Source organism: Hylobates moloch, unplaced genomic scaffold (genome assembly GCF_009828535.3).
Source record: "Hylobates moloch isolate HMO894 unplaced genomic scaffold, HMol_V3 SCAFFOLD_19, whole genome shotgun sequence".
NCBI lineage: Eukaryota > Metazoa > Chordata > Mammalia > Primates > Hylobatidae > Hylobates > Hylobates moloch.
This window is the reverse complement of record NW_026652294.1, coordinates 71783865-71808477: the sequence shown is the minus strand read 5'-3', so window position 1 is coordinate 71808477 and position 24613 is coordinate 71783865. Positions and strand designations below refer to the sequence as shown.

General features: G+C 42.1%; 1 protein-coding gene and 1 pseudogene across 9 annotated transcripts in view; both read left to right on the top strand.

Annotated features, from left to right (window-relative positions):
- Positions 1-24613, top strand: part of KDM4C (lysine demethylase 4C) — a 416633-nt gene that overhangs the window by 55044 nt on the left and 336976 nt on the right. The window lies entirely within an intron of this gene.
- Positions 18122-19719, top strand: LOC116458526 (actin, cytoplasmic 1-like; annotated as a pseudogene).

Below are 24613 nucleotides of genomic sequence, written 5' to 3'. Positions count from 1 at the left end.
CCATTTCTGACACTGAGGAAAACATTACTAGCACCGTAGAATTCCTTTACCTGCCCTGTTACCTACTATAGGCTCCCCTTTTCCTCCAAAGGTAACTAGATATTCCGACTTGAAGGTAATCATTTTCTTCTTTTGTTTAACAGTACAGCTCAGTGTGGCCTGTTTCTGAATTTTATATAACTAGAATCATTCAGCGTACATTCTTTTATGACTGGCTTCTTATACTTCATACCTTATACCTTCTTATATACCTTATATATACATGGTTAGCTTTAGAAGAAAACGTTTTTTCCAGCTTACACTTCCTATAGCAATGTTTTCAAGTTTCCTTTGCCCCACATCCTCCCTAACACTTGATATTGTCATTTCTTTAATTTTAGCCATTCTGTTGGTGTGCGTAGTCGTATCTTTTGGTTTTAAGTTGCATTATGATTTTTTCCCCTTATGTTCACTGACTCTTTGGATTTCCCCTTTAGTGAAGTGCCTGGATTTCCCCTTTAGTGAAGTCTCTTATACACTTTTCTTTTTTGTCATGCTTTCCTTTTTTTTTGGCTTAAGTTCCCTTTTCTGTGGTTTTAGCGATTCTTATTGGTTTATACTTCTTTATATATCCTGCGTATGAAGTAGTAGCACAATTTCAAGTATGAATTTTTAATTGCTGAACACTGTTATTTCAAAGACCATTCTTATTTTTGAAGACATTATATGATATTGTAGAATTGTCATATTGGATGGAATGATGGCTATGTAATTTTCTTAACTTATCAATTAAAGATGCATATTAAAGGATATCTGATTGAAATAACATGAGGGTTGGGATTTGTTTTTCAATTACTTAAGAAAATAAAGTTGAATGGATATAGATGAAAGAAGATTGGCCACACACACACACACACACACATACACACACACACTTTTTTTTTTTTTTTTTTGAGACAGTCTTGCTCTGTCACCCAGGTTGGCATGCAATGGCATGATCATGGCTCACTGAAGCCTTGACCTCCTGGGTTCAAGCAGTCTTCCTGCCTCCACCTCCTATGTAGCTGGGACTACCTGTAGGCGCCACCATGCCTAGCTAGTTTTTAAAATGTTTTTGTAAAGACAGGGTCTTCCTATGTTGCCCACGCTGGTCTCAAACTCCTGGGCGCAAGCGATCCTCCCTCCTCAGCCTCCCAAAGTGTTGGGATTACAGGTGTGAGCCACTGTGCCCAGCCCAGCAAAATATTTATAATTGAAGCTAGATGACAGACTGGTGTTTTAAATATGTATATGTTTGAAATAATAAAAATAAAAGTTAAAAAAATAGCCTTTCCTCATTCTGCATCTGAATTTTTACTAGTATAAGTAATCTCTATGTTGAGAATGTATTGTTTATTAAAGTAGTATATGTACATGTAGGAAAATTGAAAAATACAGAAAAACATGAAGAAGAGAATTAAAAATTGCTCATAAGGTTATCAAACAGCAGGAATAGCCTTTTTTTTTGGAGACAGAGTCTCACTCTATAGCCCAGGCTAGAGTGCAGTGGCACTATCTGAGCTCACTGCAACCTCCAACTCCTTGGTTTAAGCTATTCTCCTGCCACAGCCTCCCGAGGAGCTGGGATTACAGGCACGCGCCACCATGCCCAGCTAATTTTTGTATTTTTAGTAGAGATGGGGTTTCACCATCTTGGCCAGGTTGGTCTCGATCTCCTGACCTTGTGATCCGCCTACCTCAGCTTTCCAAAGTGCTGGGATTACAGGTGTGAGCCACCGCACCCTGCCCAGGAATAACCTTTTTATGATTTCCTTTTGGTCTTTCTGTTTTATGTGAGTGTGTGTATATATGCATGCCTGTGTTTGCATGCGTGTTCATGTTTACCCCCAAAGAGTTGAGAAGGTTTTTACAGTTTTTTGGCTTTTGAAGCATTTCCAATATTGCTTTCCAGAAGGATCATTTCAGTTTCTTTTAGCACAAGCCACATCTAGACTACCAATTTCAAATTGTACCTTGTATTAAATCGTAGATTTTTGTTTGTTTCAGTTTCAAGTGTATTCTTTGCTGATTTATTCTTTGGCGATAATAAATTTCTTATGAGCTAAATGTAAGTTTAGCTGTTGTGGGCAGGTCATTAGATGTGGCCCATAGGCAGGCGCAAGTTATGCACATGTGTGATAAAGGTGAGGGCTCAGAGAGAGGCCAAGAGCAGCTTCTAGTGCTTAGAGCAATTGTCTGGGAAGGGTGTGGCAGCAAGTAGAACATGTAGGAAATTGATGGTGGGGGATGTGGGCAGATGGGAGTGGGCATATTGGAAACGTTTGTGTGGGTCTGGTATCTTTATGCTCTTACCAGTAGGCTTCCTTAAGGAATGTGGCATCTTGCCTTGTTAAACCAGCTTCTGTGCGATTTCCTTTGGAATGGGTGAGGCAGCTTGAGTACTGTTGGCATTTTACACTTAACAAAACATGAGGCCCAGAGAGGGTCAAGTGCTTTTCCAAAGTTGGGAGGCTAGTAAGAGGGCCATGACATGCTCTTATCTCCCACACCAGTATTGGAGAAGTCGTTATGCATAGTCAGTATCATAGTTATGGAAATATGTAAAACTAGGTCTTTGTCAACTACATATTGCCCCTGAGCTGATGGGTGTATTTTGTACCTTCTCCATAGTTTCTTCCTGTGTGTTGTATCCTGGCAAATGTTCAGGCTTCTGAGAAGAAGGTTGAGCTGATGGGTCATCCAGATCCTGGACTGAAAGTTGTGTGTCTAAGTGTTTGAAAATAAAATAAAACTCAATCTAAGTTTTTTTTTTCTTTTTTTTAAACCACCTTTTAGGATAATTAACCTTTCTGTTCCCTTATTTTTGTATATATAATTAAGAGCTAGAAGCAGCATGTTTGGGATCATTTGCAGAAAAATTGATATAAAAATGTCCTGAATTAGCTATATGTATTTGGTAGTGAAATAGCATAAGCATTGACTGTAAAGATGAGGTTGATGGACTTTGGTTTGCAGTGCTTATCAATTTACTGCTTGTGTTTGAAAGCCATTTACTCATTGGCATTGCTTCAAGGGAACATTGACTTTAGACTTCAGATTTGAGTAACTTTTGTTATTAAAATCCAATGAACAAAATCCACTGCTTTGTAAACACGCAGTTTTAAAACATCCTCATCGTTTACAGGTTTTAGAGCTGGGAATCTATCATTTTGGTAGGACCTACAAGGCAGTATTTTATAGAATTTCTGCAGGCTCTGTGGAAGCATTTAGCAGCTCCTGAGCTGGACTGACATTTTCATGCTTTTGTAGCATAAAGAAAGACATGAGAGGAGTGTTGTAAACTGCTTCTGGTAAACAAAACCAATCACACTCAAGACAACTAAATTCAACAAATGAAAAGTAACTTGTATTTACCCCCCTTGAGGTAGACGAAGAATAACAAAAGAAAAGAGTGCATTAAAGGGCATGATGCAGAGTGAGTGTAATAATAGCTTACTGTCAGGAATGTTTGAATTCATTGTAATGAATGTGCATTTAAAAAGCCCATAGATTGTTTTGCTGTTGACTGTCTTATCTTTACATTGTTTAATTCTTTAGTTCAGTATTTAAATTGTACCAAGAACTGGTTTCTTATGGTTCATAGCATTATTTTGAAAGCAATTATAGAGTCATCAAATTGCAGTTTACTTTTTCCTTGAATTTCTAGTGGTAGCTATTTCCCTTAATCTTAAAAGAATGGTAAGAAAATCGTAGCCTTTTTTTGGTGGGGGTGGGAGTTCCTGGAGAGGGTATGGGGAGATAAGAGAAGTAATTTGTGTAAGGTGCAAAGATGGATACGAATCCTGCTTCTCAAGTAGTTCATAGACTTAGTGGGGTGGAGGGACAGTTGGTGCAGTGGGCTTGACTCTTTGCAGCCTGCAGGAGAGGCAATATGAGCAGGCCTGCATTCAAGTAAGACTTTCTGGAGTGGGGATGGCATCTGGACTTGGCTTTGATGACTAAGTTCCAGTGAAAGGAGAGAGAGTGAAAGGTGGGACCAGAGCTAGGTAAATTAAAGGGTGAGACCACACCTAATAGTGTCAGTATTTTTGCTGAAATTGCAGGTTGTTTGCTGAGCAGGAGCATAGGAGGATGAGAAAAAACTCGAATAGCAGCTGTGGGATATGGGAGAGGGGCCTGAGACAGGGCTGTGGGCCTGGGTGGTGGATCTGACCCATGACCCCACAGCAGCCCCACCTGCTTTGTTCCAGAGTCTGAATTTTGTCTCTTAGCCCCAGGCAAATCTTTTAAGGAGCAGAGAAGGTGCCATGGTAGTTTTGATCCAGCTGGGATATAGCATAGGAATTAGGGGTGAGGGTGTTTTTAAAGGTCTATATCAGAATAGTCATCCTTGACAGGAGAGGGAGAGGGCCTGGAAATCCCCTGGCTTGTGTCTTCGCCTCTCTCTTTTTTTTTTTAAATTATACTTTAAGTTCTAGGATACATGTGCACAACGTGCAGGTTTGATACATGGGTACACATGTGCCATGTTGGTTTGCTGCACCCATCAACTCATCATTTACATTAGATATTACTCCTAATGCTATCCCTCCCCCAGCCCCCCAACCCCCGACAGGCCCCAGTGTGTGATGTTCCCTGCCCTGTGTCCAAGTGATCTCATTGTTCAATTCCCACCTATGAGTGAGAACATGCGGTGTTTGGTTTTCTGTCCTTGTGATAGTTTGCTGAGAATGATGGTTTACAGCTTCATCCATGTCCCTGCAAAGGACATGGACTCCTCCTTTTTTATGGCTACATAGTATTCCATGGTGTATATGTGCCACATTTTCTTAATCCAGTCTATCATTGTTGGACATTTGGGTTGGTTCCAAGTCTTTGCTGTTGTGAATAGTGCAGCAGTAAACATACGTGTGCATGTGTCCTTATAGTAGCATGATTTATAACCCTTTGGGTATATACCCAGTAATGGGATGGCTGGGTCAAATGGTATTTCTAGTTCTAGATCCTTGAGGAATTGCCACACTGTCTTCCACTGTGGTTGAACTAATTTACACTCCCACAAACAGTGTAAAAACGTTCCTATTTCTCCACATCCTCTCCAGCATCTGTTGTTTCCTGACATTTTAATGATTGCCATTCTAACTGATGTGAGATGGTATCTCATTGTGGTTTTGATTTGCATTTTTCTGATGACCAGTGATAATGAGCATTTTTTCATGTGTCTGTTGGCTGCATAGATGTCTTCTTTTGGGAAGTGTCTGTTCATATCCTTCACCCACTTTTTGATGGGGTTGTTTTTTCTTGTAAATTTGTTTGAGTTCTTTGTAGATTCTGGATATTAGCCCTTTGTCAGGTCTTAGCCTCTCTTTCATTCTTTTTTTTTTTGAGATGGAGTATGCTCTGTCATACAGGGGGGAGTGCAGTGGCGCGATCTCAACCTTCGCCCCCGGGTTCAAGCAGTTCTCCTGCCTTAGCCTCCCGAGTAGCTGGGATTACAGCTGCATGCCACTACACCTGGCTAATTTTTGTATTTTTAGCAGAGACCGTGATTCGCCATGTTGGCCAGGCTGGTCTCTAACTCCTGGCCTCAAGTGATCTGCCTGCCTTGGCCTCCCAAAGTGCTAGGATTATAGGCGTGAGCCGCTGTGCCCGGCTGGCCCCTCTTTTATTCTGCTGCTGCTTTCAGAGCTTGATTTCCTTAGGTTATACTAAAAAATCTGAACACCATGGACAGTAACCTATGGCAACAGTAACACAACTTAAGCAAGTATTATTTTTAAAACCAAAAAACCAAGCCAAGACTCTCAAAGGCATGGGGCGAATCCAGCCTTTGGGTATATATTGAAGAGTAGGGTTTGGCTGTCAAGTTCTGCCTTTTGCTGGTTTTTGTAATAAAGCTTTCTTGGAGCCCAGTCTTTTTCATTTGCATATTATATATTTTTGCGCTACATTGGCAGAGGTGCTTTAGTTGTGACAGGTTATATGGCCTTCAAAGCCTAATATATTTACTGTTTCTTTGCAGAAAATGTTTGTCAGCCCCTTATATGGAGGATAATTATTTGCTCTTGGGGAAGGGTGTACAAATCCTTTTTGAGACAGATGGGATATAAATAAAACCGGAATATTCTCAGGAGGATGAGATTAATATAATTGACTACATTGATTCATTGCAAGGAAGAAACCGTAGTGTTTTGTGATTTCAGGACCCTTCTGTAGTTAAAACAAGATCTCAGAAATGGAGCCATCTTTGGTCCTGAGGAACTCCTAGATGATTCTTTGGAAACAGTACATACACATAAGGAACTTAAGATCTGGATATTTTTTATGTTTCACTAAGGGCTGGTCTGCCGCTGAAGTTTTAATTAGCCTTTGTTAACTGCCTTTACATTAAAATATTCAGCCTTCTGTTAGAAGCAGCATGGGAGTTTCTTTGGGAAACAAAACAAACACACAAAGATAAAGATAAAAGAGGGACCGAGAGAAAATAAGATTTGGCTAAAGGACCTGCAAGTCAGCAGATGTCTGTAGAAAAGACAGAAGGTATCACATTACTGAGATGGCCAGTAGCCATGTACACCTGCATCGACCTTTGAAGGCAGAGCTACATCTCTTTTTTTCTGTGTGTGAGAGCTAAGAATAGACATCAACATTACCTACGTTAGTACAGTGACAAAGGATCATCAGGCTTGTGTTCTGTCCTATTTTGGGCTGTATTTCTAGCAATACCTATTGTATAGCATAATGATGATTCTTCTCATGATAATGCTTCATTAAGTAGAGGTATAAAATGAAGTTCTACATGTTTTGCTCATGCTGTTATCTTCATAATCTATAACCCTAGATGGACCTCCCAGTGTATTGTGTGTATTCAAGTCGTGTTTGCAAGATTTTCCCTTTGCTGAGCGGCGACACATAGCTCCTCCCCTCATCCTCATCTCTATCCTCCATCATGCTGGCTTTCCAGTTTAAATGCCTCATAGCGTAACATGCAGGTCAGTCTTCAGTGGCCCCTTGGATCCAATGTTTTGCACCAAAAGGGGGTAGCTTATTCTCATTGTCAGAGTACCCATGGAGCAATTTAGCCTTTGGATTCTGTAATAAACCTATGGGATAGCATTTCATAAAGACTGAGAATTTCCTGTGTGTGTAACCATCTTTGATGATAGTTTTCTGCAGGTCACTGGAGGAAGGTAGCCACACTTCACTGTGAGGGGATGCTGCCCCACCTGTCACCTTCAACTTCTGCTATCTCACACTATTGTTGGATCTTTCAGACCACTTTGCACTTGCTTTGAAACTCAGCTCCTTCACTGAATCATGTTGCTCCTTCGTTGCTCCTGCCTCCAGATCTCCAAAGGTGTCCCCCACCCTCTCCTGTACCAGGAGATAATCATTGGTCTCCTACCCTGAGAATGGGTATGAGTCCACTGCAAAAGGAATTTCTCTAGTTTTTCAAAATCTCGAGTCACATGGTGAAGCTCTTCAGGAGCAACTCTGCTATGTTGAAGAGATTGGGACATGTCAAGTTAATATCTGATGGGCCTCCTTCCTTCAGTAAGCGCCATCACTTCCAACTCTTTGTAGGCTTCTGTAGGTCTCATATGCTCACTTACTCTCTCCTTGGGTTTTTCTACTTTTTCAGGAGACATTTTCACTCATACTGATGGGAAGATGACAGCAGTAATGCCGATATATTTAATATGGGCACTAGACATAATCCTTTTGGGAAAACATCTGAGATACAACTTAGCTGCAGACTATATTCTCTGACCTAGGTTTGTATACAGCTGAAACAGTTCTGTTGGTGGACACTATCATAGAGAGTCTTTGATTTGGACAGTGAATATTGGGTAAAAAATTATTATAGCAAATATTTGGAAAATGGTAACAGAGGATGAAGATTGCTTGTATTTATTTTTGTGGTATTTCTTTTCGTGGCTATTTCTTCTGCAGTAGACTCTGAGTTCATTGGTGACAGGTGTCATTTCTCATGTACTCTCTAGCTTCAGTCTCTAGCATAGGGTCTGATGAGTGCATGGCATTGGAAAAATAGCTGTGAAAAATATTGTGATCTAATAACAGACTGCAACAAGATGGTCTGGTTACAGCAAGAGGCTTGGGGAGGGTGAAGAGGGTTCAGGTGCCTTCCCCAGTGTGCATTTTTCTGAACTCTATTACTCCAAGACAGTAGTTCTCAAACTTTCAGTCTTAAGGCCCTGTTACAATCGTAATAATTATTGTGAACCTCAAATAACTTTCATTTAAGGAGGTTATATCTATTCTTTTTTATTGTATTAGAAATTAAGGCCGGGCGTGGTGGCTCACGCAAGACTCTGTCTCAAAAAAAAAAAAAAAAAGGAAATTAAGAGAATATTTAAAAAATATTTAATTCATTAAAACAGTCCATTACATATCAACATACATTATTTTATACAAGGTGACTATAGGTTACAGAGGAGCAGACAGAAAAAGAAAAGGTGACTGCATTTTCCTAATTAAAAAATTAGTAAGAAGAGTCACATTATTTTACATTTTTCAAATCTCTTATGTCTAGCTCAATAGAAGATTGTGGCCAGGTACGGCGGCTCACACCCATAATCCCAGCACTTGGGGAGGCCAAGGCGGGTGGATCACCTGAGCTCAAGAGTTCGAGACCAGCCTGGTCAACATGGTGAAACCCCGTCTCTACTAAAAATACAAAAAAATTAGCCGGGCGTGGTGGCATGCACCTGTAGTCCCAGCTACCCGAGAGGCTGAGGCAAGAGAATTGCTCAAACCCGAGAGGCAGAGGTTGCAATGAGCTGAGATAGTGCCATTGCATTCCAGCCTGGGCAACCAGAGTGAAACTCGGTCTCAAAAAAAAAAAAGATAGCTGGATTTTTATATCAGCTTCTACATTTAATCTGTTATAAGGTCATATGTCCTATAGCTTCTGGAAAACTCTATACTCACGAGAGTGAAAAAGGCAAATACTAATGTTCTGGTATAATTTTGAAAATAGTTTTGATGTCACAGACCCTCTGACAGGGTCTGCGTGTCTTCCTGTGGTCCTCAGAAAACATCTTGACAACTGCTTCTGTAAGATACTTAGCAAAAGATGACTTACCTATTGCACATACATAATGCAGAGATCTTAGGGCAAGGTAACTGTGTTCCATCTTTATTTATTGGCCTTCAGGTAACTGAATTCCTGATATGTTTCTCAAAGAACGAATCACCTTCAGAGACAGTGGTTCTCAAACTGGAAGCCATGGAGTTCTTTGGGGCACATCATGTCCTGTGTTTTGTCTTATAAACCAGGCAAAATTTTACAAGTAGACACTGTGTGAACTCATGTCTCTGCATCTCAAAATATAGAAAATATTGTAAATAAATTGTACCTCCAAGATTTTTCTTTAATATTAATTTGCTGGCCTATTGCTTTTGTTATCTTCAGGTATTTATTGATGGAAAAGTGATAGAAAATTTAAAACAGTTTGAAAAATATTGTGGCAAATCTTTTTTAAATTTATTTCTCTCTCTCTTAAGACAAGGTCTCACTCCATTGCACAGCCTGCAGTGCAGTGTCACAATCACAGCTCACTGCAGCCTCCACCTCCCAGGCTCAGGTGATCCTTCCACCTCAGCCTACTGAGTAGCTGGGACTACACGTGTGCGCCACCATGCGCAGCTAATTTTTTGTATTTTTTGTAGAGACGGGATTTCACTATATTGTCCAGGCTGATCTCAAACTTCTGGCTTCAAGTGATCTTCCTGCCTCCGCCTCTCAAAGTTATGGAATTACAGGCATGAGCTACTGTGCCTGGCCTTGTGGAGAATCTTAATACAAAAAAAATAAATGTCTTATATGATATATTTCTCCTTGAGCTGGGGAAGTTTTTTTTTTTTTTTCCTATGCTTGTACTAGGTGGGTGGGTGGTTGGTGTCCTACTCTTTCCATTTTGTTTTTAGTTTTCTTGATAATCTATAAATTACACCACTTTAAGGTAAAAGTTTTTGTTAATATAGACATTACATATGAAAAATATGGGAAGGTATTACATAGAGAAAATGAAAATCATTCATAATCTTGGCATTCAGAGAAAACAGCTGTCAAAACTGTTCTGTATATTTCCTTCCATTGTTTTTTCTCTATGAATGCTCCATATCTGCATGTAAAAAAAATTTTGTGGTACAGTGAACAGTTTTATCCCCCTTCTGTTTGACCCATTGTGAATGCTTTCCCACGATAATAGATGTTCTTCAACAAGATGACTGAAAATTTATCTTATTTGGCCGGGCGCGGTGGCGTATGCCTGTAATCCCAGCACTTTGGGAGGCCAAAGTGGGTGGATCACCTGAGGTCAGGAGTTCAAGACCAGCCTGGTCAACATGGTGAAACCCTTCTCTACTAAAAGTACAAAAAATTAGCCAAGCATGGTGGCAGGGACCTGTAGTCCCAGCTACTGGGGAGGCTGAGGCAGGAGAATCGCTTGAACCTGGGAGGCAGAGGTTGCAGTGAGCTGAGATCGCACCACTGCACTCCAGCCTGGGCGACAGAGTGAAACTCCATCTCAAAAGAAAAAAAAAGAAAATGGATCTTATTTTTATTGTTATTGTTGGCAGGATGGTTTTCACAGGTAGAGGAAAGCAAATAAATCTAACATGAAGGATGTGGGTGGGTGGAGGAGGGAGAGTATGACAGCTCCTGATCTTGTGTTGGTCAGTGTGGGGTAGGGCACAGTCCACAGTGGGTGGCCAGATCACTGCTAACCTGAGAGAGTGGCACCTTGCACAGACACCCACTGCCCCATTTTCTGCCTTTCTTCTGCAGCTTCTTGAGATAGAAGACTTTATTAAACAGCACAGAATATTTGACCTGTTTTCATGTATAATCAATGTCTGCCATTCCTAGCTGTGACTTTCAGGAAAGCTCTGTGTTTTCCTCAGAATCTTCATCTACGAGGGGAAGAAATTGAATTAACTGCTGTCTCTCGTTCCTTCCAGCTCAGAAATGTTTACTTTATGATAAGCAATATTTAAGAAGATGAACTAAATTCAATGATAGTGAATTTTTGTCAGTTCCAGATTTCTTTGGTATTAGAATTTTGTCAAATCAAGAGCTCCTTTATGAGAAACCTATTGGTGAAGCATGGGAATCTTTTCACACCAAGGTGTTAGACATAGTGGCATTTAACCTATAGACTTTTTTTCCCTCTTCCCTCAATGGGGTAGCTTAAATCCCTTCATCCACCAGATGGTGCTCTCGGACAGCAAATTTATTTCAGGCTGTGGCTTTCCAAATGAGGTACAACAGTTTAAACGGTTTGAGTCACCAGGAGAGTTCCTTTCCATTTTGTATTTTTATCATGTCAGGATATCATTTACTTTGAAATAACAAATCATTCAATGCAGAACACTAACTGCCTAAATTTCACATCCAAGGCAAACATGTCATCCTAGACAAGTTTTGACGCAGAGAGAGAGCTATTGGCTTGTAGGATTGTGACTTTCAGGTTTTAGTTCTGTGAAATAAGGCTTCTAGGTAATCACAGCTCATTTATCTGCTAGCATGTTATGGCTGCTCTTTAGTGAAGCAAGTCAGCTTGCATGACCCCAAAAGTTGTCATCTAGACAGGGGATGTGATGGAAGGACAGCTTTATTGGTCACATTGCATCCAGAATGTTTCTGTTAGTTCTGGAAGCTGTGTTTTCAGAGGGGTGTTGCCAGAGCAGCACAGCTGGGATGGTGCAGGAATTGTTGCTGGAAGAGCAGTTAAAGCCCATGTGGTTGTTGCCCCTGAGAATGGTTCAAGTAAGAAGGTTAGGTGGGATCACTGTGGGAAAATTCAGTCTGTCTCTGGAATAAGTTTCTTTTTTTTTTTTGAGATGGAGCCTCGCACTGTTGCCCAGGCTGGAGTGCAGTGGCGTGATCTCAGCTCACTGTAAGCTCCACCTCTCAGGTTCAGGCCATTCTCCTGTCTCAGCCTTCCGAATAGCTGGGACTACAGGTGCCCACCACAAAGCCCAGCTAATTTTTTGTATTTTTAGTAGAGGCGGAGTTTCACCGTGTTAGACAGGCTGGTCTCGATCTCCTTACCTCGTGATCTGCCCGCCTCGGCCTCCCAAAGTGCTGAGATTACAGGCGTGAGCCACTGCACCCGGCCATCTCTGGAATAAGTTTCTAAGGAATACATCTGCCCCAGAGCAGATCGGGCTGCCACTTGAAGTAAGGAAATACTGACCTTGGAATGTTCATGTAGAGACCGTCTGATCTTCTGTCAGACATAGTTTAAAAATTTGGGTTGGGGCCAGGTGCGGTGGCTCATGCCTGTAATCCCAGTACTTTAGGAGGCTGAGGTGGGTGGATCACCTGAGGTCGGGAATTCGAGACCAACCTGGCCAACGTGGAGAAACCTCGTCTCTACTAAAAAATATAAAATTAGCCGGGCGTGGCGACACATGCCTGTAATCCCAGCTACTCAGGAGGCTGAGGCAGGAGAATTGTTTGAACCTGGGAGGTGGAGGTTGGCGTGAGCCGAGATGGCGCCATTGCACTCCAGCCTGGGCAACAAGATCGAAACTCCGTCTCAAGAAAAAAAAATTGGGTTGGATACGATGTGAGTAGAATTGGCCATTTCTCTTTTCACTGTTCTCTTTATCTCTCAACTGTTAAACTTCACAGTTGAAATATACTTAAATGTTTAATAAACTAGTAAATTGATAAATCAACAAATATGTGTGGAGAATCACTCTGGGTGATCGATGGTTTTGAGAATTGTCAGCAATGGTGGGTGTTGGCCAGTGCAAGAAGCTTACTGGTTAGCTTGAGAGTCATGAATGGTTTCCCTGAGGGATAAACAACACACACTATACAGGCAGAAGCCTGGTGGATGGCATGAATACCATGCACAGTAGGAGTGTAAAGAGGTGAAGATTACTGGGCACTGGCAAAGTCCACAAGATTGTAGTGAGAATACAGGGCATTACGGACATTAGGCATGGTGAGCAATGTGAGGGATGAGGAAGCTGAGCCTGTTTTGTGAGTTCTGGATGATTGGCATGCCTAGAGGGGCAGATTTCTGTGGGAAAGTATTAGGGACACAGCAGTGAGAATTCAGTGAGAATTACTAAAGGAGAAAGAACATGAAACTCAGAGGTGAAAAGTGAGAGTTTTAGTGCTGAATTTGGCTGGTGAACATAAAGTCATTGACAATTTCAGCTGGAAAAAACTTTGGAGATCATCTGGTATAATAGTCAACACGTTGATAGATAAGGAAGCTCAGACTGAATGTTAGGGTTTATCCTAGATGACTCCTACTTAGTGGCGGAGCTGGGAGACCCCCCTTTCCTATTCTCTCTCTACTCTTTCAGATAGTCACCAGGAAGGATGGTTAGAGCTTGTATACTCTGGATACTCTGGAGCTCTTCTTGTCTTGAATTGGTGTCTGTTGAGGCCTCTGCTGGTCAGAAGGGCATTTCCCCTCCAACCCAGCCTTGCCTGCAGGTTTACAGAAGGGCTTTGATAAGGTGTATCTATTGGAAGCCCAGTTCCTGCTTTGGGCCTGCTTTGTTTTCCATTTCACAAAAAGGAATATGAAGATAATCTAGATTTCATCTTTATTATAATTTTGTAAGATATAAAAGCCTGTGTTTTTTTTCTAGGGGGAATTTATAAATAGAGTAGAAAGATTCAAGTAATTCTTCTCAGAAAGGAACCATTCATCTACAGCTTCTCCTAGAATCTGTTTTACAGGTGATCCAAAAATATGGGGCAATGTTTCTGTACCAAAATTCTTTTTAGTGTTTTCCTTATTATAGCAAAAAATGTAAAACAACTTACATGTCACAAAGGAGAAATACGGATACAAATTGTTAAAGCCATGAAGTAATATGTAAAATAAAATTTGTTAAGAAAATGTTTGTGCCGGGCGTGGTGGCTCACGCTTGTAATCCCAGCACTCTGGGAAGCCAAGGCGGGCGGATCACGAGGTCAGGAGATCGAGACCACGGTGAAACCCCGTCTCTACTAAAAATACAAAAAACTAGCCGGGCATGGTGGCAGGCGCCTTTAGTCCCAGCTACTCGGAGAGGCTGAGGCAGGAGAATGGCGTGAACCCGGGAGGCGGAGCTTGCAGTGAGCCGAGATTGCGCCACTGCACTCCAGCCTGGGCGACAGAGCGAGACTCCATCTCAAAAAAAAAAAAAAAAAAAAAAAGAAAATGTTTGTAACACAATGGTATGTGAGGAAACCAGGATAACCATGTATAGATATATCTCCAAGATTTTGGAATGCCCACTCTGGATCTCCAGTATTGCTTACAATCTCCCTCATAATTCATTCACTTGCCCAAGGGTAGAGAGCAGCAGGTCTGGCTGAGATGAGGGAGGTCGTGGAGCTGCTTCCCACACCCCAGCATCCTAGTATGGTTTCCTCAAAATAAGTCACCAGCTGTCAGTGGGCTTTTGGGGGTCACTGGTGCAGAGTTAAGAGTCATGAATGCCAGGAGTCTGATTCTAATCACATGCTAGTTACAACAAGTTTTTAAGAGCAAGATGTCATTAAAATGATAAAATGGTTTTCTCTTCTTTGCAGATTTATATATTTGATATTTTAAAGTTTACTTTCCAAATGTCCTATAACGATGAAGTATAGTTTAATATTCAGGAGAATTATTGTTAGTTTTCCTTTTCCATTGAAGGAGTAATGTGCATATGTGTATGATCCAGAATTTTATTCTGTGAAGAATGAAGAATGAAAATGAGGCCACTGGAAGTACCTTAGGCTGTTTTTCTTTATGAAGAATAGAAGGGAAACTCAATAGCACCAGCCCTCTGCCATGTGTTATGAGAGTGTGTTAAATCTGACATTGCTTTAAGAGATAGCAGCTGTAGAGAAAATGAAGCAAGGTGGAAAAAACAAACAACTGGGCGAAACTGAAGGAAAAATCACAGAGTAGTATAGAGGAATTGGGAAGAACAGGTATATTCTTTATTTAAACTGGGATTTTCCGGGTATTAGTGGTTAAGAAAAGGCTCAAGTACAGCTCATACTTTGCTACCATTCAAGAATTAAGTGGTACTCACTTTTCCTTTTGTTAGATCACATTAGTGTCATAGACTCTGTTATTTTTTTTCTTATTTTAATCCATTAGTCAGTGGGGGAAGCGGGGATCTGTGGATTTGTTTACTAACGAAGAAATATATCAGTCAGACATTATTCTGCTGCCGGTAATAAAGACCTCAGAATCAGTGGCTGAAACAAATTGGGCATTTAGTTTTCTTTCATGTAAAAATTTGAGGTAAGTAGCCTAGGGCCAGTGTGTTGGTTCCATGATGTCATTATAGACCCATACTCCTCCCAATTCTTCTGCTTTCTTTATGATGAGATCTTTTTTTTTTTTTTTTTGAGACGGAGCCTCACTCTGTCGTCCAGGCTGGGGTGCAGTGGCATGGTCTTGGCTCACTGCAACCTCCGTCTCCCTGGCTCAAGTAATTCTCCTGCCTCAGCCTCCCCAGTAACTGGGATTACAGGCATGTGCCACCACGCCCAGCTAATTTTTGTATTTTTAGTAGAGATGGGGTTTCACCATGTTGGCCAGGCTGGTCTTGAACTCCTGACCTCAGGTAATCCAGCCACCTCGGCCTCCAAAGTGCTGGGATTACAGGTGTAAGCCACCGCACCCAGCCTATGATGAGATCTTTACCCTCATGTTTTCCTGGTAGATGCCTGAGCCTAATAATCGTGTCTGAATGTCTCAAGGAAGGAAGAGGGAGGAAGAGTGAAGGGCACAAAGGGCTTGTGCCTGCTGAGGTAGTCCTTCAAAGCTCTCTCCTGGAAGCCCTACTCAGTGATGACCGATCACCTTTTGTTAGCCAGAAAGAACCCTGTACTATGACCATCCTTAGCTTCAAGAGAAGCTGGAAATGCAGTTTTCATTCAGCTATATTGCTCTTTCAATTAAATGAGGTCCATTAGTAAGGAAGGTGAAACTAGATCCTGAGTACTTAGGCAGTCTCTGCCATAAAAGCTTATTATAAGACATGATGACTTTGAGATGCTGTGTTGTAATATATTATATATACTTTAAAGAGTTGAATTTGTCGACAGGGCGCGGTGGCTCATGCCTGTAATCCCAGCACTTTGGGAGTCCGAGGTGGGCGGATCACAAGGTCAGGAGATTGAGAGCATCCTGGCTAATAGGGTGAAACCCCGTCTCTCCTAAAAAAATACAAAAAATTAGCCGGGTGTGGTGGTGGGAGCCTGTAGTCCCAGCTACCTGGGAGGCCGAGGCAGGAGAATGGTGTGAACCTGGGAGGTGGAGCTTGCAGTGAGCCGAGATCGTGCCGCTGCACTCCAGCCTGGGCAACAGAGTGAGACTCCATCTCAAAAAAAAAAAAAAGTTGAATTTGTCAAGGAGTTTAATAGTGTAGAAAATATGAATAAAGTAGTATAGATTATTCTTTTTCTTTTTTTTTTTTTTTGAGGCGGAGTCTTGCTCTGTCACCCAGGCTGGAGTGCAGTGGCACGATCTCAGCTCACTGCAAGCTCTGCCTCCCGGGTTCATGCCATTCTCCTGCCTCAGCCTCCCGAGTAGCTGGGACGATAGACACCCGCCACGATGCCTAGCTAATTTTTTGTATTTTTAGTAGAGACGGGGTTTCACTGTGTTAGCCAGGATGGTCTTGATCTCCTGACTACGTAATCCACCCGCCTTGGCCTCCCAAAGGGCTGGGATTACAGGCGTGAGCCACTGTACCTGGCGTTTTTTTTTTTTTTTTTTTTTTTTTATGGAGATGGAGTTTTGCTATTGTCGCCCAAGCTAGAGTGCAATGGCACAATCTCAGCTCACTGCAAACTCTGCCTTCTGAGTTCAAGAGATTCTCCTGCCTCAGCCTCTGTAGTAGCTGGGATTATAGGCACCCACCACCATGCTCGGCTAATTTTTGTATTTTTTTTTTAGTAGAGATGAGATTTCACCATGTCGGCCAGGCTGGTCTTGAACTCCTGACTTTAGGTGATCTGCTTGCCTCGGCCTCCCAAAGTGCTAGCATTATAGGCATGAGCCACTGTGCCTGGCCATAAAGTAGTATAGATTATTGTGTTTTAAATTTTTCATACATAAAAGTACCTTGACGGTTCTGAGCATGGGATATGAGTGTTTTAGTAAATGTTGAGATAATTGGTCTCCTTTAAAGGGGGGCTTCATATGGTTTGGGTCCCCTTTAGGATTTTCTACAAGAGCCATCTGTCGATATGTAAAATAAAATTAATATTTCTATTTAGCCTGTGTTTTTTTAAAAAACAGAATGCATATCTGTGAGTATATCCTGCACTTCCTCTATGCCAGTATTTTCTAAAACATCTTGACCGGGAGTCTTTTAAAAAAATAGAAAATGTAGTTACCAAAGTACTGACTTTCCTAGGTATTGGGAGATAGAGGGAAGTTTCTCCCTCCCTGATTATCTAAAAAGCGTGTAGTCAGAGTTGACTTTCTGGTTTATCGTTTGGCCACGCGGCTTCAGAAACAATAGAGCCAGCATGGGTTAGAATTTCATTCTCAGCCTTGAACCCCAGCCATGTGATTATGAGCTGCGAGGTCTTGGCAAGTTATCTGTCTTTGCTGCAGTCCCCTCATTTATAAAACAGTGTTGAGAATAGTTGATAGTAGTGTTTAGCTGGCAGGACAAAACGAGGTGACATAAATAAAACACCTCTTACAGGGCCTGCTCCCTGGTATGTACTGAATCAGTGTTAGCTGCTGCAGATAGCAGTACTAAAGCTAAGCAAGACTGAAGTCTCCAGGCCTTAATGAGATAGTTATTCACTAGCTGATTCTGGCCAAGAGAATTGTAGAGTTCTGTTCTGCAGTTGCCATTTTAAGTTTGTCCAACCTGCAGCCCAGCGATTTATACTTTTTGACATCTGTCAGAGCCATGAAGAATGTTTGTTTAGGATTCACTGCTTAAGAAAATGCCTCTGTTGTTTTTGAGAAATACACCACTATCTTCTTGTCAGTAAGATCCTGCTGTGTGCGGTGCCAGGACAAAAGTGGCCTCATGGGATATGACTCAAGAGGTAGTCTTTTTTTTTTTTAAAGACAGTCTTGCTCTGTCACCTCGGCTCACGGCAACCTCCGTCTTCTGGGTTCAAGCAGTTCTGGTGCCTCAGTCTCCCAAAAAGCTGGGACTACAGGCATGTGCCACCTTGCCCAGGTAATTGTAGTTTTAGTAGAGGCAGGGTTTTGCCATGTTGCCCAGGCTGATCTCGAACTCCTGAGCTCAAGCAATCTGCTCGCCTTGGCCTCCCAAATTGCTGAGGTTACAGCATGAGCCACCCCGTCTGGCCGATAGTCTCTTTGTCATGATTTTAAAAATCATCTTGTTGGCCAAGACCGTGTCTGCCCCTTGAGCACAGACCCTGGCCCTCGCTGCTCTGCTGCCTGTCCACACCCTCTGCCAGCTCACCATAGATGATGATATTGCTACGCCCGTCGTCGACAACGGTTCCGGCATGTGCAAGGCTGGCTTCGCAGGCGACGATGACCCCCAGGCCGTCTTCCCCTTCATCGTGTGGCACCCCAAGCACCAGGGCATGATGGTGGGCATGGGTCAGAAGGACTCCCATGTGGGTGACGAGGCCTAGAGGAAGAGAGGCATCCTGACCCTGAAGTGCCCCATCGAGCATGGCATCGTTACCAACTGGGACAACATGGAGAAGATCTGGCACCACACCTTCTACAAGGAGCTGTGTGTGGCTCCCGAGGAGCACCCCATGCTGCTGACCGAGGCCCCCCTGAACTCTAAGGACAGCCACGAGAAGATGACCCAGATCATGTTTGAGACCTTCAACACCCCAGCCATGTACATGGCCATCCAGCCCGTGCTGTCCCTGTACTTCTCTGGCTGTACCACTGGTATCGTGATGGACTCTGGTGACGGGGTCACCCACAGTGTGCCCATCTACGAGGGGTATGCCATCCCCCACGCCATCCTGCATCTGGACCTGGCTGGCCAGGACCTGACTGACTACTTCATGAAGATCCTTACCGAGCACGGCTACAGCTTCACCACCACGGCTGAGTGGGATATCGTGCATGACATCAAGGAGAAGCTGTGCTATGTCGCTCTGGCCTTCGAGCAGGAGATGGCCATGGCGGCCTCCAGCTCCTCCCTGGAGAAGAGCTACGAGCTGCCTGACGGCCAGGTCATCACCATCGGCAACGAGCAGTTCTGCTGTCCTGAGGCACTCTTCCAGATTTCCTTCCTGGGCATGGAATCCTGTGGCATCCATGAAACTACCTTCAACTCCATTATGAAGTGTGACGTGGACATCCACAAAGACCTTTACGCCAACACAGTGCTGTCTGGCGGCACCACCGTGTAGCCTAGCGTTGCCAGCAGGATGCAGAAGGAGATCACCGCCCTGGCGCCCAGCACGATGAAGATCAAGATTATTGCTCCTCCCGAGCTCAAGCACTCTGTGTGGATTGGCGGCTGCATGCTGGCCTCGCTGTCCACCTTCCAGCAGATGTGGATCAGCAAGCAGGAGTATGATGAGTCTGGCTCCATCGTCCATCCTCCAAATGCTTCTAGGCAGACTGTGACTTAGTTGTGTTACACCCTTTCTTAACAAAACCTAACGTGCAGAAAACAAGATGAGATTGGCATGGCTTTATTTGTTTTTTTGTTTTGTTTTGTTTTTGTTTTTGTTTTATTTGGCTTGACTCAGGATTTAAATACTGGAACGGTGAAGGTGACAGCAGTAGGCTGGAGTGAACATCCCCCAAAGTTCTACACTGTGGCCGAGGACTTTGTTTCTTGTTTGTACATTGTTCTTTTTTTTAATAGTCATTCCAAATATCGTGAGATGCATTGTTACAGGAAGCTGTTTGCCCTCCTAAAAGCCACCCCACTTTGTCTAAGGAGAATGGCCTCGTCCTCTTCCGAGTCCACATAGGGGGGGTTTCTTGTAAATTAGGTAATGCAAATTTTTTTAAATTTTTGCCTTAATACTTTTTAAGTTTGTTTTATTTTGAATGATCAGCCTTCGTGGCCCCCTCTTTTGTCCCCCCAGCTTGAGATGTATGAAGGCTTTTGGTCTCCCTGGGAGTGGGTATAGGCAGCCAGGGATTACCTGTACACTGACTTGAGACCAGTTGAATAAAAGTGCACACCTTAAAAAAAATCACTGGGCACGGTGGCTCATGCCTGTAATCCCAGCACTTTGGGAGGCTGAGGCGGGTGGATCACCTGAGGTCAGGAGTTCGAGACTAGCCTGGCCAACCCGGTGAAACCCCGTCTCTACAAAAAAATGGGAGGCGGAGGTTATGGTGCGCCAAGATCGTGCCATTGCACTGTAGCCTGGGGGACAGAGCAAGACTCTGTCTCAAAAAAATAAATAAATAAATCAGCTTGTTGAAATCTAATATTTGATTATATGTGTACAACATATTTAAGTTTTAAAGCATAATGATTTTGACTATTCCAAACTCACCATGCAGTCAACAACTACAACATTAACAGCACTTCTCAGGGACCACTCTTTTGTAGTCCTTTCCTGCTGTGCCACCCCCATCACTCTGGGGTGGCTTGAATTTTGTGTTTGATTTCTTGCCTTGTAAAAAATAGTTTTCTCATGCATGCACATATTTTAACACAATATGTTTAGTTTGACTTATTTTTAACCTTATTAAAAATAGTATCACTTTATGTAGTTTTCTGGGTCTTTGATATTTTTCACCTAACAGTATTTCCCAGTTGATCCATATTATTTTGTAAGCTATTATAATGTTCATTCATTTTCTTTGCTGTATAATATTCTACTCTGTGAATATACAACTTTTTTTAATTCTGCTCCCAGTGAACATTTTCTTTCTTTTTTTAAAAAATAAATACTGCTGCTATGAACACATCCCATGCATGGTACCTGATCTACCTGTGTAAAAGTTTCTCGAAGGTATTTATGTAGGAATGGAAATGCGGGCTCATAGAGTGTTTAACTTTACCAGATACTGTTGAGTTGCTTTTCTAAGAGTTTGTATCACTTTATATTCTTTTAGCACTGTATATCATTTTTGTTTTTTTGAGACAGCCACTGCACTTTGTTTGTCAACCAGGCTGGAGTGCAGTGGTGTGATCTTGGCTCACTGTAACCTCAGATTCTTGGGCTCAAGTGATCCTCCCACCTCAGCCTCCTGAGTAGCAGGGACCACAAGCTTGCACCATCATACCCGACTAATTTTTGTATTTTTTGTCTAGATGGGGTTTCGCCATGGTACCCAGGCTTATCTCAAACTCCTGGACTCAAGTGATCGCCTGCCTCAGCCTTCCAAACTATTACGATTACAGGCGTGTGCTACTCTGCCCAACTTATAATCTTTATTAGGACAGCTTTATTGAGCTATAATTTATACAATACAAAATTCACCCATTTTAAGTGTGTACTTCAGTGATTTTCGTGCAGCCATCACCAGTCTAGTCGCAGAACATTTCCATCAGCTTTAAAAGCTTCTTCATGCTGATCCAGTCTTCACACTTAATATCTTACTACTTGATGTCATTCTTGTGCCTATAAAATATGTTACGTGAATTTGCACCTCTCTGATTAAAAATGGCTTAGAATATCTTTTCATGTCTTTATCGGCCGTTCATATTCCTGTCTTTATGAACTGTCCTCTATTTTGCTATTAGATCTTTTGGCTTTTTCTTTATTTGGAATTCTTTATGTATTCTGGATACCAAAACTATCCCATTTATATTTGTTGAATTATTTGCTCCAGTTGTGGCTATTCTTTTCACTATTTTGTTTGTCTTATTTACAATGTCTTTTAATGAACAAATGTCTTAATTTTAATTTTAATAGATTTTTACTAATTTATTTAGTTTTTTTGTATTTCTCATTGTTCCTGGACTGATTAGATTCTGTCTTAGAATGTTGCATATTCTATCCTCAGTATTGCTTAACTTACCTTTCAGACTTTCAATCTCACTGTATTTCTGTACTGTACTATGTTAATGTCCTAAATATTATATTCTGGTTAACTACTTTTCTTGCTTGTTAATACTGGTTAACTGTTTCTCTTATTTAACTCTTTCAGTGAGTTTTTAGTTTAATAATGATATATTTCTTTTCTAGGAGTTCACCTCTCCTTCAGGTTGGACTGGACATTCCAAATATTTTTCTTTGCTTGTCTTAGCGATTCCATCTTTTATTTCTTTAAACATTTCTTATTCCTTGACGACAGAATAAGACAATTTAATATTGGTGGTCCTGCTTGAGGGGCTGGTCTGAACAATTCGTTTGTTATTTCCACTATCTCTCTGTAGTATTGGCTTTCTTCCCGGTATGCACAGTGATCTTTGCTTGTATGTGTAGGCTTGATCTTAATTTGTGGAATAATTCTGGATCTAAATGTATGGTTCTTTTCTCCCAAGAGGACTGGAGTTATTTCTGCCTGGAACCAGGAAACTCCACTAACTTCACACTATCAGTAGTCTAGACTCAAGATGGGATTCTCAAGCTCACTGCAGTCTTTTATTTGACTGGACATTTTCCCCCTTTTTTCTCTGTCCTTTTTGTATTCATATTTGCCTTTATCTTTTTATGTGGCACTTTCACTGCAGAATTATTTTGTTTCTTTCAAAACTTGCTATGTGATGGTTGTTGTTGAGAATTCTAAAACAGAAAGCAGTGCTGTAAAATCGTAGGTATTTGGTGTATAAAAATGCAAAAGGGAAAGTAGTTTTGTTTTAAAATATTTAGGAAATGTAATACATTTTTAGAAAGAAGGAGCAAAAAAAGCTATCATGTCAAACATTATAATTAGCTATAAGCAAAATGTACTCCATATGGATCTAATCTCATTGTGTAAAGATCCAGGGAAATCCTCAGTCTATTTTAAAGTGTACACCAGAGCTTTCAATTTAGTTATTAGAAGGCACTATTTTCTTTTATGGAGAAAAGACTGTACATTATGGTGTGAAATGGATTGAATTTTGAAATCTTTAAAGAACTAACCAAATTTTATTTTATTTTTTCTCCATGCGTGTTACCTTTGAAACTTCAAGGGCTTGTTCCAGCTGTATGAATTTGTGGCAGTATTTTACATTAGCCTAGCTTTAAGTTGCCAGCACAGTAGTGGAGTTGGTGGATGGTCTTTTCTTTAAAGACACAGTCTTCTAGTGTGGGCTTGGATAAGAGTCCTAAAACAGGATGATACAAGTCAAATGAGGAAAGGCATAAATTTGTCTGTTGTTTTCCCTTTGACACAGGGTCTCACTCGGTTACTCAGGCTAGAGTGCAGTCGCGCCATCATTGCTCCCTGCAGCCGTGACCTCCTGGGCTCAAACCATTCCCCCACCTCAACTTTCCTAGTAGCTGGGACTACAGGCGCTTGCCACCACACCTGGCCAGTGTTTTTTTTTTTCGTAGTAGAGATAGGGTCCCACACTGTTACCCAGGCTGGTTTTAAAGTCTCAGGCTCAAGCAGTCCTCCTGCCTCGGCCTCCCAAAATGCTGGGATTACAGGTGTGAGCCACTGCGCCTGGCCAAATTTGTCTTTTTAAAATTCTTAAAAATGAGTGTTTTTTACTTTAAATTTTTAAGTGTTTTTACACTTAAAAATTAAGACATGTGGCTGGGCACAGTGGTTCGTGCCTATAATCTCAGCACTTTCGGAGGCCGAGGCAGGAGGATTACTTGAGGTCAGGAGACCAGCCTGGCCAACATGGTGAAACCCTGTCTGTACTAAGACAAATAAAAATTAGCTGGGTATGGTGGCATATGCCTATAATCCCAGCTACTCAGGAGACTGAGGTCAGGAGAATCGCTTGAACCTGGGAGGTGGAGGTTGCAGTGAGCAGAGATCGCACCACTGCACTCCAGCCTGGGTGACAGAGTGAGACTCCATCTCAAAAAAAAAAAAAAAGCTGCATAGTAATGGGTTAATGAGAAACACCATGTCACAATGCTGAAATATAAAAATGAGACCAATTCCAGTATTTATGAAGGGATTGTTTACAAAGAGCTATGATGTACTGGACAGGCGATACATTTGCTGTTGAGGAGACTAACTGTTCTGTTACAATTTCCTTTTTTTTTTTTTTTTTTTTTGGAGACGGGGTCTCACTGTGTCACCCAGGCTGGAGTGCAGTGCCACAATGATGGCTCACTGCAGCCTCAACCTCCCGGGCTAAGGTGCTCTTCCCACCTCAGCCTCCTGAGTAGCTAGGGCTACAGGCCCGTGCCACCACGCCCAGCTAGTTATTGTGTATTTTATAGAAATGGGGTTTTGCTATGTTGTCCTGGCTAGTCTTGAACTCCTGGGCTCAAGCAGTCTGCCTGCCTTGACCTCCTGAAGTGCTAGGATTACAGGCACGAGCCACTGCACCTGACCTTTGTTCTAATTTTCTCTTTTTCTTTCTTTTTTCTTTTTTTTGAGACGGAGTCTCACTCTGTTGCCCAGGCTGGAGTGCAGTGGCGGGATCTTGGCTCACTGTAACCTCTGCCTCCCGGGTTCCAGTGATTCTCCTGTCTCAGCCTCCCGAGTAGCTGGGACTACAGGCGTCTGCCACCACGCCTGGCTAATTTTTATGTTTTTAGTAGAGACAGAGTTTCACCATATTGGCCAGGCTGGTCTCAAACTTCTGACCT